At 38.8% G+C, this 13001-nt stretch overlaps 1 non-coding gene across 1 annotated transcript; it reads right to left on the bottom strand.

Annotated features, from left to right (window-relative positions):
- Nucleotides 1–12880: 12880 nt before the first annotated feature.
- On the bottom strand, nucleotides 12881–12987 carry LOC131147244 (small nucleolar RNA R71). Its single transcript, XR_009134656.1, has one exon. It is a non-coding gene; the product is annotated as a small nucleolar RNA R71 (small nucleolar RNA).
- Nucleotides 12988–13001: the final 14 nt, after the last annotated feature.

The raw sequence follows: 13001 nt of genomic DNA, 5'->3' as shown, positions 1-13001 counted from the left end.
AGAAGCCTGCTAATGATAGAATCCTTCCACAAAGTAATTTGCTTCTCAATTGTCGAATTGGAGAATCTTTACTCAACTGAGTTCATGTGATGCTTTTGTTATTTTCGTTTTTCCTCTTATAATCCTTTGACAAATTCAATGAAATCATGCATTTTCATTATAAGTTCAAGTGCCAAGGTTTTGTTTGCTCATGTTTTATGCTGAGATTAGGAAAACAAATACCACTATTCATGAGCTGTGAAAATGATGAGAACTTAAGCTGAAGAAAGGAATGATAAAAATGAAACAATTTCCCCCACCCTATGGATTCGCGCATCAAAAAGCATGAAATAGTGCTGTTTGTTCCATAAGCTTATGATGTTCACCACTATTATTTTGATCAAATGACAGATGACCATTATTGGCCGACCAGTTTTCCCACAAAAAACCAATCACCAATTTATCGTTTGTTACACAATTTAAGCCCGAATGTCAAACCATTTCTTCTAAAAAGTCATTTTCCAAAAATAGAACTAGGTTTAGGGTTTCAAAGGTCTAACAAATTACATGAGGCAACAATCAATTAGCTAAAATGATGGCAGGCCATGTGATACCCCATACATGAAAGACTTAAAATATTAGATGTTACTACCCATATCAACAAGGTGCACATTTCTTTTCGGGAACTTTCCCATAAGAACTCTACGAAGCGTGCTTGCCTTGGAGCAATATTAGGATGGGTGACCTCCTGGGAAGTTTTCTCAGGAAGTGTGTGAGTGAGGAAAAAACACACTGAAAAGGAAACATGTTGATCTATGGGGCCAGTCATTAGTCCGATAAAGCCCGCCCCCTGTTGTCTGGTCCAGGTGGAGGAGAAGAAACGCAGTGCTGCCTGGAAGACCCAGGTTGGGGCGTTACAAGTGGTATCAGAGCCAACACCCAGCCAGAAGTGTGATGAGATTCACATCGCTTGAGTTTAGAAATGTGGGTTCGTAATGAGGACGTTGCATTCTATAAGTGGGGGAGAATGTGATACCCCATGGATGAAATACTTAAAAGATTAGCTATTACTACCCATATCAATAAGGTGCACATTTCTTTTCAGGAACTTTCCCATAAGAACTCCACGGTTAAGCTTGCTTGCCTTGGGGCAATATTGGGATGGGTGACCTCCTGGGAAGTTTTCTCAGGAAGTGTGTGAGTGAGGACAAAACACACTGAAAAGGACATGTGTTGATCTTTGGGGCCAGTCATTAGTCCGATAAGGCTCGCCCCCTGTTGTCTGGTCCAGGTGGAGGAGGAGAGACGCAGTGCTCCCTGGCAGACCCAGGTTGGGGCGTTACAGGCCACCTCTGCTAGTAAGAAAAAAGATTTGAAAATCCCTTGCTAGCCCTTTTGAGCTCAAAATATTATGTTATTGATTTAACTCGTCGAAGGATCACACCCCACACTGGGGCAATTTTAAAAGGTTCATTACCAATTGGAGATCAAATGAACAAAGTCAAAAATACTCCATAAGAGGGAAAGCAAAAAAGAAGAAAATGCAAAAAAAAGAAGAAAAGAGAAATGAAATGAAAAGGGACATGCTTAAGATGTGATCCTTGACCAATGACTACCCTCGATAATATCAACAAAGTTTGAGCCTTATCATATCTTTTTCTTCGATAACCTTTATCCCATAGCCTACATTACAGTGCAAACAAAGTCCAGACCAGATTGATAATACATTGTTGTTTCAAATGATTTGTCAAACTTAATATTGAGTCTGAACAACGTAATAACCTGATCCTGAAAGTGTAAGTAGGCAGCTTGTTCAAAAGGACAGGTTTGGTTAATGCTTTGCGAGTACCCCGCCACAAACTGGGGCAAAAAACATCATTTGGGGAAGGGAATTTTGAGCCTTAGTTTCCTTATTTTTCTGAGAACCCGAATCCTGAGGCCTACGTTTCATCCCGAGTCCTAAAGTCCATATTGAGATCAAAATAGAGGTAAAGCTTCATTAAGCTATGGACCATGATCAGAACAACAAAGTGTCAATGGTTCCCCATCAAAAGTTAAAAGAAGAATATTTCCTCAAACAAAACTAGGGCAATCAACAAAGGGAGGAAACTAGTTATCCAAGCTGAAATACCAACATCAATATCCCTTGACTTTCGAATACTGGTATGAAATTTTCCTCTCAGGTATAGTAAAACATCTATCTTGTGCTTTTTCCCTTTTGACTCTACAAATTTGTCCAAACGCATAATTTCCCATCTTCAACAACCCCTTCCATCCTTCAAAAGCCCCAGAAGAGGATTGAATGGTCAAGGAAGTATCTTGCAAAGATAGCCAATTTAGGATTTGAGAAGAAAGCTAGGAGCAGTTACAGACACCTGTAACTGGGGCGAATTCCATGAAGAGAGTCATTGTATTCAGTTCCGGTGCCTTCGCATCAGAATAGGAGTCAAAGGATAAAAGATTGACCATGATCAGTGGCAACTAGGGCAAATTTTGAGTTGGACCTTACAATAGTCAATCTCGATATCTTCACATCAGGGTGGAAGCTAAAAGAATCTAACTGGGGCAAATGACGGGTTGAATCTTCGACGAACTAGTTCAGGGACCCTCATTTTGGATTAGAATTTAAAATGGCCAAAGCCAAGGTTGAGACCATCGATTGTTAGCACATTGGAAAGTTCATGTTTTAACATGCATTGTAAGCGTTGCATAAGGTGAATAGATATACGCATTATACTTGTCCTTGCATCCTTGATCATAGTTGGCAACATGCATACACATAGTGATAGAATACCATACATTCATGCTTATCATGTTGAATAGGATTTTTATAATAATTCTTATGCATCCTCGTTTCATTCATCATTGTTTTGAGAATACTTGAAACTGAGGCAGTTGACCCTAGGCACAAAATGACATACCTTGAAATTGGGGCAATTGACCCAGGAACAGAATAATATACATTGAAACTGGGGCAATTGACCCCAGGAACAGAATGATATACATTGAAACTGGAGCAATTGACCCTAGGAACAGAATGATATACATTGAAACTGGGGCAATTGTCCCTAAGAATAGAATGACATGCTTTAAAGCATCACTTTGAAGATAGGGGCATAGGCCTTTAAATCCCAAGATTTGTCTCCAACATTCAAAAGATTTTTTTCTAAAATTCTCATTTGTTGCTATAGCACTTGAGTTCATCCCGTGTGTGAGCCATTTGTTGCTATAGCACTTTGCTTCATCCCATGTGCAAGCCAGTCATTGCTATAAGCTCGGGTTTATCTCGGTGCGAGCCATTCTGTTGCTATAGCGTTCGGGTTTATCCCAACGCGAGCCTTTCTGTTGCTATAGCGCTCAGGTTTATCCCAGTGCGAGCCATTTCGTTGCTATAGCACTTGGGTTCACCCCATGTGCAAGCCATCTGTCGCTATAGCATTAGGATTTATCCCGGATCGAGCCATTCTGTTGCTATAGTGCTCGGGTTTATCCTGGCCGAGCCTTTCTGTTGCTATAGCACTCGGGTTTATTCTGGCGCGAGCCTTTCTGTTGCTATAGCGCTTGAGTTTATCCCGGCGTGAGCCTTTTTATTGCTATAGGTCTCGGGTTTATCCCGGCGCAAGCCATTCTGTTGCTATAGCTCGGGTTTATCTTGGCATGAGCCTTTCTGTTGCTATTGCGCTCAGGTTTATCCTGGAGTGAGCTTTTTGTTGCTATAGCGCTCGGGTTTATTGTGGCGCGAGCCCTTCTGTTGCTATAGCGCTTGGGTTTATCCTAACACGAGCCATTATGTTGCTATAACGCTAGGGTTTATCATGGTGTGAGCCATTCTGTTGCTATAGCACTCGGGTTTAGCCTGACACGAGCTTTTTTGTTATTATAGCGCTTAGGTTTATCCTAACGCGAGCCATTCTATTACTATAGCGCTCGGGTTTTTCTCGACGCGAGCCTTTCTGTTACTATAGCACTCGAGTTCATCCCGGTGCAAACGATCATTTGCTAAAACATTCATGTTGACCCTATGGGTCATACCCTGTTTTGATTATGACAATACTTTGGTATTTAATGGTTTGATGAGTTTGTGTGCAGGACCAATCGAACGTATCATATGGTGCACGCACACGGCACATGAAGTGAAGACTGAAGACCCTGTTTTTATTGTATTATAATTTAATCATTTATTTGGGTCTGTAATAGTAATTAGGAGAATATGGTCTGTAATAATTACTGCCTTACCTGCATAGTAGGATGGATAAGTTCAAGACCATAGATGGACCTTAGGAAGGTCGACCGACACCGGATTTTTTTGGTGCCTTCAAAAAGAAAAAGACCTAGAAATGATCGAGGAATGTCGATATGGATCCGCCACCCAGTCCTCTCCAAGTGCTTCTTTAGCGCAACGTTCTTCGTTGCACCGTGGCCTACACTCGTCTGCGTCATAGAGGTTGAAGCTGAAAGAAGAGTTAAAGAACAATATGATAATCATACACGTGAAATGATAGTAAATATATTATTCTAAATTAAATACTTGTAACCTTACCAACGCTGCTTATTATGAACGGCAACTCACCCTGGGCTTGATCCCCAACTGATGAATTGATGTTGGGCTGGGGTCCCAAGGGCTCAAATGGTGTTGCATCAGTCCCGACGTAGTCAGTCACTCTTGAGGATGACCCATCATCCTCGCGGGATGATGTCGTCGATAGCCTAGACTGAAGTAAGCGATGATGACCTCCTGGTGCCATGTCTGCAAAATAATTCACAAGTAAATATAAGAAGATTGGATATTAGATGGATGCATAGTAAATATATTTTCACTTATTTTCACATGTCACATATACGGTGACAACATAACACGCTTACCCCCTATACGTCCTCAATATCAGTATCATCCTTACTTTCTAGAGTGTCTTCCTCTTCATTGCAGTACTCAACCATAGTTTCATCTTCCCCATCAACTTCATCACTGTCGATGAAGTGAACGTGTACAGAGGGTTCAATTCTACTGTCAGCAATTCCTACGTGTTCTACCATGGCACCAACCCTATTTAATGGTATAGGATTGGCTCCTTCCTTGGCAACATTGATAGCAGATTGTGTTGCAACGGAATCAGATGGCTGATCTTCTTGAAAAGCATCATCGCTGACACTCTTCTCCCCATCTGCGACTTCTGTAATATCATACAAACTTCGAGGAGGAATTTTTTGGGCCACATGCCATTCACCCTTTAATTTTGTGTCCTTAAGGTATAACACTTGTTCTGCTTGCGTCGCAAGCACAAAAGGGTCGTTTTGATACCATGTTTTACTGAAATTGACACTAGTAAAGTAGGCATCCGTATTTATCCCACTCTTTTTATTGCTAATGTCCCACCAGGTACACTTGAAGATGTGGATAAGTCTGTTAGCTCTATAGTGAAGCTCTATAATGTCATCCAACACACCAAAATAGTCAATTTCTTCATCTCCTTCTGTGCCTAGCACCGCAACTCAACAATTTTGGGTTCTTCTATGCATTTCTAGGGACTTGGTATGAAAGCGTAAGCCGTTGACAATGCAACCGCTGTAGCGGTTAACTCGTTGATCGAGGCCACATGCCAACGCGTACAAATCTTTACTTGCTGTTGGTTCTTTATTATAATACATGACTTTCATCTATTAATTACAAACGACTTTAGATGAGTAAACCGTCAATATTGAAAATGTACATTGTAGCGAACTCAGGCAGTAGTTGTTACTTACCCGACACCCAAACTAATTGACAAATTCCTTCTTATGTCTTTCGTTAACATTCCTTTCATTTTGAGCGAAAAGTTCAGCTTTATGTTCACTATATGCAACAATAGTACATGTTAATGTTAACTACGTATATATGCATATGTAAATACAACGCGAAGTAAGGAGTTTTGAACCACATACTCGATATATGGAATAATTTCATGACAATTATTGAGGACGTAAAAATGTGCCTTTCGTAGGTCGTTCATATCAATGAAATCGTAAACCTATGCACCGAACAGCTAAACATTTCCTCGAAATATAAAGCTCCTCGGTTCTTCATCTTCGGCATTAATAGCATGAACGTCTGCATTTTGCTCTCACGAGTGAACGTTGTTTCAATATCATTTAGATACATTGAGCAAAATGCAAGACATTCACTGTCAATGTATGCCTCAATGATTGAACCTTTCGGTTATGCCTTATTGCGCACATACCCCTTCAAAGTGGATTAAAACCTGTGCATTTTACACAACATTAGTGACTTGTACACAAAAAAAAAGAAGAAAAAAAGTAAGGAAATCATGAGAACATTATAGGACTTTATAACTTACCTCTCAATAGGATACATCCAACGATATTGTACTGGTCCTCTAATTATGGCCTCCATTGGTAAATGAACGGTTAGGTGGACCATCACATCGAAGAATGCTAGCAGAAATATTTTCTCCAGCTTGCATAGTATGATCACAATGTCCTCCGCTAACCGTTCAAGTATGTTTACGCTCAATTTCTTGGAGCACAACTGTTGAAAGAAGATCCCCAATTCAATCAGCACCGAGCGAACATCTTCAGTCAAGTGTCCACGAAGGAAAACATACAGAACTAGTTGCAAAAGGATGCAACAGTCATGACTTTTCATTCCTAACATCTTCCCTTCCTTCGTGCTTATGCATTGAGATATGTTCGATGCATATCCATAAGGGAACTTCACTGATTTAAACCATTCGAAGATATTATTCTTCTCATCTTTCAAAAATGTGTAATAGGCTGATGGCATGAGAAGTTTGTCCCCGTCACGAATCAGATGCAATTCAGGCCATATTCCCATATCTTCCATATCCCGACGAGCATTTACGTTGTCCTTTGTCTTCCCATTTATATCCAACAATGTACAAATGACATTCTCAAAAATGTTCTTCTCGATGTACATGACATTCAGGTTGTGGCGTAGTGGAAGATCTTTCCAGTATGACAACTCGAAGAAGATGCTTCTCTTTGTCCAATTTAACTCCCACTCAGCACGTTTCCTTTTTCTACTGCTAGGCGATTTCCCAAATTTCATATCTTTGATCAACCTGAGCTGGTTTAATATCTCTTCCCCACTTAGTTGGTTTGGTTGCAACCTTCGTTCAGGTTTTCCATTAAAGCTTCTGACACCACGAGTCCTCCAAGGATGTTTAGGTCGTAAAAAACAACGATGACACATAAAACATAACTTGCGTTCATGCTTTAAGGATAAGGACCCAGCATCCTTATTACACTCTGGGCATGCTAAGTAACCTTTTGTGCTCCAGCCCGACAGATTGCCGTAGGTGGGGAAATCATTAATTGTCCACAAAAGTACAACATGCATCCGAAATGTTGTCCCGGTTTGCACATCAAAGGCCTCCACTCCTTTTTCCTATAGTTCTTTCAACTCATCAATTAATGGCCTCAAGTAAACGTCAATGTCATTACCAGGTGCCCTCGGTCCAAGAATAAGCAGAGACATATAAATGAAGGGTTCTTTTATGCATCGCCATGGCTGCATATTGTATGACATCATCATAACTGGCCACATGCTGTACGGGTTGTTCATGTTACCGAAAGGATTCAACCCATCTGAAACAAGGCCAAGTCTGATGTTGTGAGGATCATTAGAAAACCACAGATGCATTTTATCAAACTCAGCCCAAGCTTTGGAGTCCGCTGGATGGCTAAGGGTGTTTCCATCTTGAAGACGTTTCTCTTTATGCCATCTCATATATGTAACAGTCTTTTTGCACATACACAATCGTTGCAGTCGCGGGATTAATGGACAATATCGCAAAACATTTTTGGGGATCTTTTTACCCTTCTTCTGATTAGTTGTATACCTCGGTTCACCACATTCTGGACACTCATTCGCATTTTCATGTTCACCATAAAAGAGTGTACAATCATACATACACGCATGTATTATAGTGTAACCAAGACCCAATTCATGCATGTATGTCTTTGCTTCATAAAAGGACTTAAGAAGTGTTTCACCATCAGGCAGTGCTGCCTTAATGAGGTTTAAATGCATGTTGAATGCGCTCTGAGATAACCCATGCATTGTCTTTTCATGAAGCAACTTTATTAGGAACTCTAATTTTGAGAACTTTGTATAGTTTGGATATAGGGGCACCCGTGCATCCCTCATGAGATTAGCAAATGGTTTACCAAATCGATTTAACGTACTAGGATCGCAAGGTATGGTACCTACTGAAGTAGATTCATCACCATTACGCGACACACTGACGTCTTCCATGTCCACTGCAATCCCCTTTTGTAAGTCACCTAAGATTTCGATTAACCCTTCTGAATGTGTATCACTACCTACTATATTTGCCCCCTCATCTTCATCGTCATCATCATCGCTCTGAACTGTGTAATCTTCACCGTGGAACACCCATCTTGTGTACCTTTTGTCCATTCCAAAATCTAATAAATGTGAATGGACCAAATCAATGTGTTTGAATGTTATGTTTTGACATTTCTTGTAAGGACACCTTATTCTACTAGGATCGTCTGCACGAGGACGCACGAACTCTATGAAATCATGCACTCCTTTCACGTATTCTTGTAAAAACCTACCCCGAGTGTTCATCCAACTCTTATCCATGTTCATTAATTCCCTATAACATATTCAAGTAAATGGTGTTGATTACATTGTCAGAATGTTTATGACGCATGCATTGTGAATCCTATCATCAACCACCTTCTGTCTAAAGGGTACGGATCCAATCCCATTTAAGAATGTTGCAATTACATTGCAATCAATCGCTCAAATTCTTTCGTCATAGTCATTATAAATTTTAGCAGCATCTCCCCATGGCTCTCCAAGTACACAAGATGGTGGAAGTGCACATCATATGCTAGTTTTCCATCACTAACAAATTGTCACCACACCCCACTATGCACCCAGAGAACACAAGTAGAGACGAGATCGAAATATATAATGACAATGACAAAAGCGTGAACGATGACAAGAATGTAAATAAAACTTCCTAAACTGTCCACATTGGACAATTCAATAATGGTTGAAATACAAACATGACTAATCATAAATGAAACAAATAATCGACGTGTTCAATTGATTATTAGTCTACATAATATGACTAATACTCAGTTGAATTTTAACAATTGATTTGTCCCACATGTACGATGAGGCATGAATGTATAGTAACCATTCTTGAACGAGTCTAAGCTTCGATGCACACATGAAATGACAATAATTAATTTTGCATAAGAAGCCCATGATAAGTAGGCAAGGCATAAGCCTTATGGCATTAGGGTGTAAACCTTTTGAGAATTTCAATGTTTAGATAAAAATACATAAATAAATTACATGTACTTGACGAATCAAAGCCTCTTCTCTCTCAAAGGCTTGAAGAATTTCTTTCCTTAATCTGTGTCCCTCCCTTCTCCTTCCCTCCCTCTTTGGTTTTTCCTCTTTAGATGAGACTCTCCCTTGATGTAAGGATCTTATTTTTCATGTTCCTCAAAGACAGTGATGTGAAAATAATGATGCATGCATGGTTGATGGATGTCTTATGACTCTTATTAACCCAATGCATGGTTGATGGATGTCTTATGACTCTTATTAACCCAATGCAAAGTCCATGTATATGAGATTATTTTGAATTCATATATTAATATTATTTATATGTGGAGTCAAGGATCGAAACACGAAAACATTTTATTCATGAAGTAGTAGAAATTTTTATAACAACTCCATTGACATAAACACTATATGAATCACGTAAATTATTTTGTCTTCTATTTTTTCCCTTTTTTTCTTTTATTTTGTTGAATGTGTTCATAATCTTATAAGTGATATTCAAAATCATAAACAAAATATAGAAAAGATGATCACTATACGATTCTATGTAATTAAATAATTAATTATTCCAAGGTTAATCTCTATGGATCTCTTTCCGATTTTTTTTTTCCCAATCATTGGTTGAAAACAAGTTGGTGAGTTACTTCAACTAAGTTGATAGTCACTTTCAGCTTTGATTCTTCCTATTTTTAGGCTTGCATTATGAATCATACTCTTTTTTCTCTGTACCACAATCATTTACCATCATTGCTTGTGACCAAACACATAGCTTAGATGAATTCTCTTTGTTGGTCATTGCAAATATTCTTAATTAATTTACATTTTCTCAAGGAAATGTGAGATAAAATAAGGGAGGGATGACTCAAATGGTTTGGCCACTTGTAGTGTAGGCCACATAGTGTGCCAATAAGGAAGAGTGAGTTGCTGTAAGGGGCAGTAGAAGGGGTAGGGGTAGACCTATAACAACTTTGAATGAGATAGTACGGATTTAATAGTCCTGAATTTGTCGAAGGAATAATCAAATTAAAGGAGGATGAAGAAAGTTACCCTAATCCAGCCTCTCCACTAAGACTCATCCAAAAAAAAAACCCCACTAAACCTATCATACACTGATTACGCGCTTAAATTGCGTAATTAGGTGCTTTAATTCATGCATTGCAAATGATATTTTGTATTTAAATGCCTAATTACTCTCAATATTCTAACATTGTGTTCTATTTATAAAATTTGGGTTTTATTGAGTAATGTATGAAATTTTGGTGTTTTTTATTGCAGAGCAACTGTTGGAAGCTAAAAAAAACCGACAGTACTTTGCAATTTGTGCGTAACTCTCTCATCCAACCTTTGATTTAGATGATTCAAGATGCCATAGAAAGATAAGAAAACAATATACAATTTTAGTTTTTTGTATTTTGCAAAATAATGGCAGCATCAAGGCCGAAATCAGACGTGAAGTTAGCATACGCCGTTTTATGGATTTTTTCAACAATTCTTCGTAATCTTAGCGTAACTTTCTCATACAAGCTCTGATTGAGATGATTCAAAATTTTGGGAAAAGATGAAAAAGAGCTCTACATCTTTTATGTTTTAAGCTTTGAGAGTTACAAGCTGTAAGACGGTAGAAAGTGGCCTTGAAAGAGGAGGGCAGTTCATGTACCTTTGAAAAAAAAAAGAAAATTAAAAAATCAAAAAATGAGATGTGACCCAGCCATGCAGCCGGGTCATCTCATAAGGGCAGTGTGTGCTGGGTACATACAAAGGAAAGACAAAAGAATGGAAAGAAAAAAAGAAAGGAAAGAAAGGCAAAGAAAGAAAGGATAAAAGGAAAGGATGGAAAAGTCAACAAGGGAGGGTTTCCTTGGGAGAGTGCCGTGTGCAAGAAGAGAGGGGGAGAGAGCAGCGTGCGCTGGGTGGCTAGAGTGAGAGAGGCCGCACCATATAAAAAAAAAAGGATTTTTCTTGGGGGAGCTTTCTTGTGGTTTTCTTTTGGGGGGTGCTGCGAAGATACACACATAGCCAGCAAGGGAGAGTTGGAAGCACGCGAAAATACTATCTTTTTAGAATCGAAAGGCGGCGAACAACGGCGGTGTTCGGGGTGTTCGTGACGCGCGACGGCGGTGCAGCGAGTGTTGATCTTTTCCGTATGCTTCAAATTGAAGAAAATATGGTGAAATCTGTTATGTTGGATTTAATTTTCAAAATGAACTAAATTTTTGAATTCTAGGAAAACGATGTAACCAGTTTCGAACTATGCTTGCTCTTTGATGCTAATCTGAAATAGTTTTCATTAATGTTTGTTTGAGTTATTTTGTGCCTAATGCTTTTAATTAACTGGCCATTAATTAAATGATTTTAGTCTTGTGATTTGCTACCGAAAAGGGGGATTATAGGATAGATCTTGGATAATTCAGTGTAGGTAAATATAGAGATCGAAAGACTTATATGAACCGACGAAGCATTAAAAATCGAGGGTCTTACTGCGTTCTTGCGTTATTAATTTGCATACTCTTATGTTAAATAATAAATAAGAATAGGTTCCGATTGACTATCGAAAGAGGCTTTTGGAAAAATTGGCGATTTGCTAACAAACAAAGAAAACGAAGTTAAATTAGCTAAATGAGTAAAGCATAGTGAGGAACTAGGTGAAATCGGTTTCCTAGAAGTTTTCACCATCATCAATTTGACACGTGGTATCCAGTTTTAAATTCTCCTGAATAGTTTATTTAAAGTAGCTTTGTTTAAATTTCACAGTCTAAAATTATTAATTTTTCTAAATAAAATCAAGGTTAGTAAAATTTTGGTACTTGGTAAAATTAAGACATCAATCCTTGAGGATGATACTCTACACATCATTATATTATAAAACTACGATACTGTGCACTTGCAGTTTGCACCGGTCAAGTTTTTGGCGCCGTTGCCGGGGATTGAGTTTTTCTTATTTTTGCCAATATCGATACAAAGTAATCTTGGTTTTAATTTAGAATTTTTTTGATATTTTTATTTATTTATTTTCTTTATTTTATTTTATTATTATTATTTTTTTGGTATTTTTGGTGTGTTTTTTTATGTTGGATGCGCAGTGCTAGAATACGTGCCATTATTCCTTTTGATCCAGAGATTGAAAGAACGCTTAGAGCACTAAGGAAAAAGAGGGTATTAGCCATGGAGAATGGACAAGATAATGCGCAGCCACGTGCCTTGAAGGATTATGTGCGACAAGTTGTGAATGACAATTATTCGGGTATCAGACGCCAGCCCATTAATGCCAACAATTTTGAGCTCAAACCCGCATTAATCAGTATGGTGCAGCAGGCCCAATTCAGTGGATCGCCACTTGATGATCCTAATATCCATCTGGCGATGTTTTTGGAGATTTGTGATACTGTGAAGATCAATGGTGTTACTGAAGACACCATTAGACTGAGATTATTCCCTTTCTCTTTGAGGGACAAAGCAAGAGGTTGGCTACAGTCGCTACAACCTGGGAGTATTACTAGTTGGCAGGACATGGCAGAAAAATTTCTAGCTAAATTCTTTCCACCTGCAAAAACAGCTCAACTCAGGAGTGAGATTGGTCAATTCAAGCAGCATGATTTTGAATTACTCTATGAAGCATGGGAAAGGTATAAAGATTTGATTCGACGCTGCCCACAACATGGATTGCCAGATTGGTTGC

This window comes from Malania oleifera, unplaced genomic scaffold, assembly GCF_029873635.1.
Source record: "Malania oleifera isolate guangnan ecotype guangnan unplaced genomic scaffold, ASM2987363v1 ctg843, whole genome shotgun sequence".
Taxonomy (NCBI): Eukaryota; Viridiplantae; Streptophyta; class Magnoliopsida; order Santalales; family Ximeniaceae; genus Malania; species Malania oleifera.
The sequence above is the reverse complement of the archived record's forward strand: the minus strand, read 5'-3'. Positions and strand labels throughout refer to the sequence as shown.